The following is a 7,025-nucleotide window of genomic DNA, read 5'->3' as shown; positions in this document are numbered from 1 at the left end:
AGAGGGCATTTTTGAGAATGGCTCTGGAAGTCATATGTAGTAAGAAGTCTAACAACACCAGGTTAAAGTCCAACAGGTGTTGTTAGACTTCTTACTATGTTTACCCCAGTCCAACGCTGGCATCTCCACATGCAGTCACATGTAGGCCAGACCAGGTAAGGACGGCAGGCTTCTCTCGCTAAGGGACACATTAGTGAACCAGACGGGTTCTTTTTAAACGACAATCAGTTTCATGGTCAGCAGTAGATTTTCAAATTCCAGACCATTATTGAATTCAAATTTCACCATCCACCATGGTGGGATTCAAACCTGGGTGCCCAAAAGCATTATTACCGCCTGGTCTCTGGTCCAGAGTCACCGCCTCCCCATAGGGGACGTGCGCGTGACGTCACAATGAGCCGTGCGCGCCGTGTGACGTCAGTGGGCCATGCGCGTGACGTTACAGTGGGCCGTGCACGTGACGCCTCAATGGGCAGTGCGCGTGACGTCATGTGCATGACGCAACGCATGACGGCGACGTCCTTTGTGGGGAGTGGGGGAGGGGAAGGAGGCCGGATTCTCAGAACAATCAGTCTGAGGGAGAGAGAGGGAGCGGTGTCACTGGGTCGCCCCGAGTCCGGTAAGTCGAGGCTTTATTCCCGTCAGCATCGAGGCGCCCGCTTCCCTGGGGCGGGGAGAAAATAAGGCCGGTTCATTCCAGCCCGAAGCGGGCTTCCCCGGTCGGTCGCCATGGCCGCTCCACGGCGAGAGTCCGGCTTGTTTCCCAACCGGCCGCTTTTGCTGGGCTTGAACCGCCCCCCCCCCCCCGGTGCCCTCCTCGCTCATTCCTTCCCCCTCTTTTGCCTCTACCGCCAAAAGTCGGGGGAGCGGGTCTCTTCTTCCTCCCACCGACTTAGGCCCCGAAGCCTGGGGGTTGATGTTGGCGGAGGGCCCGGGGTTGGAAGCCCGAATGGCGGGAGGAGGGGGATCAGCCGAGACCAGTTGAGACTGGCTGGATAGGGGGAGGGAGGGAAGTCCCGCCCACCTCCCGTGCGTTGATTGGATGGGCGGCCGGCGCTCCGCTGACTTCGCGGCCTCTGATTGGCGGAGCGCGCTGTCAGTCAGGGTGCCGCTGGTGCCCGGGGCTGAGCGACATTTTCTGGACATTCCCCATGAATGGTGCTTCCTCCTCCTTTGTTCCCCTACCGGGGCTTTAAAGTTGTATTGTCTCTTGTTGTTTGCTCTGCAGCGTTATAAACTAATCTAGCAATGAGTTCACTTCTCATTTTGCCCCCCTCTAACCAGGCTGGGAACGTCAAACATGTCGAGATTGAGTGGGATAGACTGGCAAGATTATTGCTGCCTGTTTTTCTTTGAATCAATTGTTTAATTGTGAAGCCAATACCCATTTTGGTTATGGGCAGGGGATGAAGGACAACCTCTTGCTCTTCATATTACTTTGTGACACACTATCATTGAGGCGAGGTGTACAGAGTTTAAAACTCTGGCGATTATAGTGGCGTAGTGCTTTTTTTTGTTGTCCTAACTAAATGATTTGTATATTGAATTAAGCTGGGGTTTTTTTCTTTAACGCCAAAAGTGGTTGTAGAGTATAGGTTTAATTAAATTATTTGTGCTCCCTTCTGGCTTCCAGTTCTAAGATTTGGAGGATTTTGGAGTCTGAAATGATTTTCTCTTGCCAATGTAGTAAATATTAAAGTTTATTCATTGTTGTCACAAGTAGGCTTACATTAACACTGCAGTGAAGTTAGTGAAAATCCCCTAATATGTAAATACATAAGGATTTGGATGCCCTTTTGCCAAACCTATGAAAAATCCCGCTGCCATCCTACTACTCTACCCTAAATTCAATCTTGATATATGCATATAACGTCTGAATATAACGTCTGTTCAAATATCATAGAAACCCTACAGTACAGAAGAAGGCCATTTGGGCCATTGAGTCTGCACCAACAGTCCCACCCCAGGCCCTATCCCCACAACCCCACACATTTACCCCACTAATCCCTCTAACCTACGAATCCCAGGACAAGGGGCAATTTAGTATGACCAACCAACCTAACCTGCACATCTTTGGACTGTGGGAGGAAACCGGAGCACCCGGAGGAAACCCACGCAGACACAGGGAGAATGCAAACTCCACACAGACATTGACCCAAACCGGGAATCGAACCCAGGCCCTTGAAGCTGTGAAGCAGCAGTGCTAACCACTCTGCCTCCATGCCGCCCATTTTGAATATACATCAAAAATGTATGTATTATTTCGCACACGAGTATTCATTTCTAGCCATAATTGCTGTCTTGAAGTCTTTTACAAATCATCCTAAAGAACAGACGGTTCTCTTGGTCCTACCACTCATCATGTGGTCATTACACAGGAAATTGGCAAAATTACATTCAAACATACCATTTTGAACAGTTTGGAATTCTTGGAAGCTCTGCTATCATCAGAATTGTTTCAACTATTACAAAAGATGTGATTGCACTGTGAAAGGAAGAAAAGAGATTTGTAAGGATGTTGCCAGGATTGGAGATTTGAAACTTTTATCTATCTGGAAATGTTGGACAGGCTGGGGTGGTCGTCTTTAGAACAGAGAATACTTGAGGTGTATAAAATTGAGGGGGCTGTGATGGAGTAGTAGAAAGACCTATTTCTTTCAATAACCAGGGGCATAGATTTAAAGTCATTTGTATGATTAGAAATCATAGAATCATAGAAACCCTACAGTACAGAAAGAGGCCATTCGGCCCATCAAGTCTGCACAAACCCACCCAGGCCCTACCCCCATATCCCTACATATTTACCCACTAATCCCTCTAACCTACGCATCTCACTAAGGGCAATTTTTAGCATGGCCAATCAACCTACCCGCACATCTTTGGACTGTGGGAGGAAACCGGAGCACCCGGAGGAAACCCACGCAGACACGAGGCGAATGTACAAACTCCACACAGACAGTGACCCAAGCCGGGAATCGAACCCAGGTCCCTGGAGCTGTGAAGCAGCAGTGCTAACCACTGTGCTACCGTGCCGCCCACGGAAAGTTGAAAAATTATTTCACCCTAAAGGTAATTCACTCCCTGGATGGGTAGTGTGGCAGAAATCCTCATTGTGTTTTATTTTTTAAAAACTTGGATTTGCACTTGATATCCTGTAACCAGCAGGTCTTGGGACAAAGTGCTGGAAAATGTGTCTAGGCTGGATAACCTTCACCTGACATCCGATAGGCTGAATAGCGTCCTATGAATTTTCCATGTTTCTACCAAGATACGTTTTGAAAAGCTTGAACTAAGTCAGTAAGCAAAGACACTTTTTATAATTTGAAGTCATTACACTCAAACATACCATTTTGAACAGTTTGGAATTCTTTGAAATTGCTACCTGTACCTCGCCTGAAACTATTCCCTGAGCCAATCCACAATTGAATGGGCATAATTTGATAGACCAGCAACTTGTATTTAAGTAACACCTTTAACTTAAAACATCCCAAAGTCCTTTACTGACATAAAACAAGGCATGACATGGCTACATGAGTTTTTAGGGCAAATGGCTAAAAGCTTGGTAAAAGTGATAGATTTTAAGGAGCATCTTGAATGAGGAAAAAGTGAAGTAAGGAGGTAGCAAAGTTTACCAAGGGAATTTCAAACTTAAAACCGAGGCCACTGAAGATACAGCACTAACAGTAGCATGATTAAAATTTGGGCGACTCGACCAGAATTAGAGGAGCACAGATAGCTGAGGGTTGTGCGGCTGGAGGAAATTGCAGAGGTAGGGGAGACACAGCCAGGGAGGAATTTGAAAACGAGGGTTAGAATTTTTTTAAATGAAGTACTGATGTGTACTTTTAAGTGTTATATACTCAACTCTGTATGAATATTTTATATGCCAGCTGCTGCTCTTTGCTGAAGCCCGAGTGATGAAATCATGTTGTCTTTGAAGTGTTGGGGGAAACCTAGTTGATGAGCTTGCTGGCATTGCTTTCAAGAGACAATTTCTTTTAGGTCATTGAGTTGATTTGTAAAAATCCATTTAAATTGCAAGTGAAAATGATACTTTGCTGCTTTTTTTGTGAAACAAATGGATGAAGAATTTACAATCACTTGACTATGACAGGCAAGAAAGATAATTGTAAGCAGCCTCTTCTGAAAATTAGCAATATGTATTTTGGTCCCTTTGTGTATTGACTTTAAAGTATGTTCATTTTCTTAGTTGTACAGTACAAAGAATTTTTTTGGCTTGGAATCTCGTCTAAAATGTTGCGTTTCTAATGGGGCCAAAATAATATGGTATCACGCGCACATCTGATTGGAATACCAATACTGACAAAACCCTTGTTTTGTTCCTGCCGGACAGCCATAGCTTTGGTATATTTAAAGCCTAATTGACTTTTAAATATGTCTAAATTTCAATTTGTGCCAGAAACTTCCACTGCAAAATTATAACTGGCTCTTGAAGAAAATGGTGATTCTGAGCAAATTTGTAATTTACATTTGAGCCTTCCACGTTCAGGCATGGATTCATTCTCCTTGCTGAGAAAATCCAATTCAAATACAAGTTCAGCATACACTCTTCCTGTTGCTTTATGGTTTCTGTGCTGGGGTTTGGTAGAGTGAGAGCCCTGAAGAAAGTTGCCTTGTTATATTATTCCCCTTTCCTACCATTGTGGTATCAAATCACAGCGTTCTGTAGGTGTTACCGGCACTCTTGTCCCATGACCTCCATACCTGAGGCGAGGCCAAATATTGTCTGGATGTAGGCTTTCCTGATGTGGAGATGCCGGCGTTGGACTGGGGTAAACACAGTAAGAAGTTTAACAACACCAGGTTAAAGTCCAACAGGTTTATTTGGTAGCCAAATAAACCTGTTGGACTTTAACCTGGTGTTGTTAAACTTCTCACTGTGTAGGCTTTCCAACAGGATTAACTGGCAGCTAGAAACAATCCCAGATGATTTTTGTTAAGACACAAGTGTATTGTAATGCCTTTGCACAGACCCCTATCAAGCCAAGGGGCACCTAGGTCTCTCTTGATAATGTTGACCCATCAAGGAGAGGATTCTAATTAGAAAGCTGCTTGTTGGTGACTGTTGCATAGAATGGTTTCTGGTTATTGACAATGTTAAAAACTTGGGACACCCTAAATGTTCAGGTATTGAACCTTTACAGAATTGCTGCTGAAGTTGTAGGTGTCCAAGGCAAATGGAACACAATTATACAACTTGCTGTTTCATAGACCAAAAAGGAGTCCCCTGCCCTCATTGTGTGCATGTCTTATACCTCCTGTTTGATTTCTTATTGATATCTTCATTCAGCAATATTCCTTAGAGGGTTTCTGGTGGTTAGGAATTTTCCAAATTATTTCTAGTTGATTTATTTTTCAGGAATTGATGTGGAGTACAGAAACGTATTGAAATTGAAATTTTGCTTTTCACTTTTATTTTTAAAAAGTGTTCACTTTTGGTAAATTCTGTCAAATATTTCAGTTGTTGCTGCCCCTCGATTCAAGGATGGCGTCTACTTGGTCACTAGCTTCTGTCATGGATCTCCATGTATTCAATATTTTTCAGTAATGCTGTTTTGTGAAGTCTGAATCTGAGATGGAGAAATAGATGAGCTCGGCATGAGCTCCGTTTGTGAAGTTGGAATTTGATGTTGGCAAAGGTATTTTTAAAAATGCTAGAGGGAAAAAACATTGCGGTGTCCCTTTAAAAGCTGGTGTGTTGTTTCAGTGCTTGGAGGTTTAAAATGCAAAGTACATAGAGTCCAAGCTGAAACATTTATCTCAGTAAAGCAGTAGTCTTGACAGGACAACCTTTTTTTTTAAAAAGCCTATCAGCTACCAAGAACCTATAAAATTTGAATTTGATGGTGTTGACATGAGACCAATCCTATTGTAGGAAAATTGATAGGTCACCACAGGTATAAAAGAGTGTGCAGGGGGGAAAACAGGAAACAACAGAAGAACTCTAGCCTTGTTACTTGTTTAGTTGAAGTTCCATGTTAGTTAAATAAATTAAGTGTTTAATTTAAAGTGACTGTCAGGTATTTCTGTTAACCACTAAACGTTAATGCAGAACAGTTCACACCTTCCCACACACTTTTAACAGATTACAAGGCAAGGTATTCCTCTGGGGGATTCGGCATTACTTCTCAAAGGGAGGGGGGGTTCAGCCTCCACATTGTAACAAAACACGACCCCAATCATTGAATTGTTTCCTTAAATATTCAGTTCTCCTAAAATGCTTCTAGGGTAGTGAAATTTGCTGCTCTTTGTTATAAAGCTGATCCCATATGCAAAATTATTCCAGCTTAATAGTTGGTTACCAAATTTTCCAGTAAGCGGGGGAGATTGTATTGTTCACTGATCTGGGTATGGGTGGCAATCTATCAAAAGCCAGAAAAGACGCGAGTAAGTGCATTGGTTAAAGCTAGAAGAAATGTGAAATAACATTTGTGCTAGGGAATGTTGCGTCTTTGGGCCTTACTACATTAGTTACCTTTACAGAATTGCTGCTGAAGTTGTAGCTGTCCAAGGCAAATGGAGCACAATTATACAACTTGCTGTTGCATAGACCAAAAAGGAGTCCCCTGCCCTCATTGTGTGCATGTCTTATACCTCCTGTTTGATTTCTTAAAACACAGCTTCTATTATAGAAGCTGGGTCTTGTCTTTAGTCTGCTGTATTTATTTAATGAATGAGCCACAGAACTATGCATTTGGTACAACTGCATAAATATAACTTTTAAAGCAGTCGTGCTTAGCCTCAGAGCACAGAGGTTGCCTGTATGGTTAAATTGAGCAGTGAACCTGCTGCAGGCAAACTTAAGATGTTGGTTAACCTGCAATTTGTTTCCCACATGACAGCTTTCCAGGATCACCCCATTATATCATGCCATTAGGCAATCCTATAAAATAAATGGGATAGTAAACACCAAAGACAGCACTCCATCCCAACTAACATAAATAGTATAATTTCTTTAATATCTTAATCTTCTATTTTAATTGTGACTAATTTATTGAAACATT

At 43.0% G+C, this 7,025-nt stretch overlaps 1 protein-coding gene across 5 annotated transcripts in view; it reads left to right on the top strand.

Annotated features, from left to right (window-relative positions):
• The first annotated feature begins 509 nt into the window (after positions 1-509).
• Positions 510-7,025, top strand: part of LOC144479532 (AN1-type zinc finger protein 5-like) — a 33,362-nt gene continuing 26,846 nt past the window's right edge. The window contains exon 1 of one of the 5 annotated variants that reach the window (XM_078198322.1): positions 510-619. The gene's annotated coding sequence lies outside the window, so the exon portion shown is untranslated. The remainder of the gene's footprint in view (positions 620-7,025) is intronic. The other 4 variants (XM_078198321.1, XM_078198319.1, XM_078198320.1 and 1 more) reach the window with 4 other exon arrangements.

This window comes from Mustelus asterias, chromosome 26 (genome assembly GCF_964213995.1).
Source record: "Mustelus asterias chromosome 26, sMusAst1.hap1.1, whole genome shotgun sequence".
NCBI lineage: Eukaryota > Metazoa > Chordata > Chondrichthyes > Carcharhiniformes > Triakidae > Mustelus > Mustelus asterias.
The sequence above is the reverse complement of the archived record's forward strand: the minus strand, read 5'-3'. Positions and strand labels throughout refer to the sequence as shown.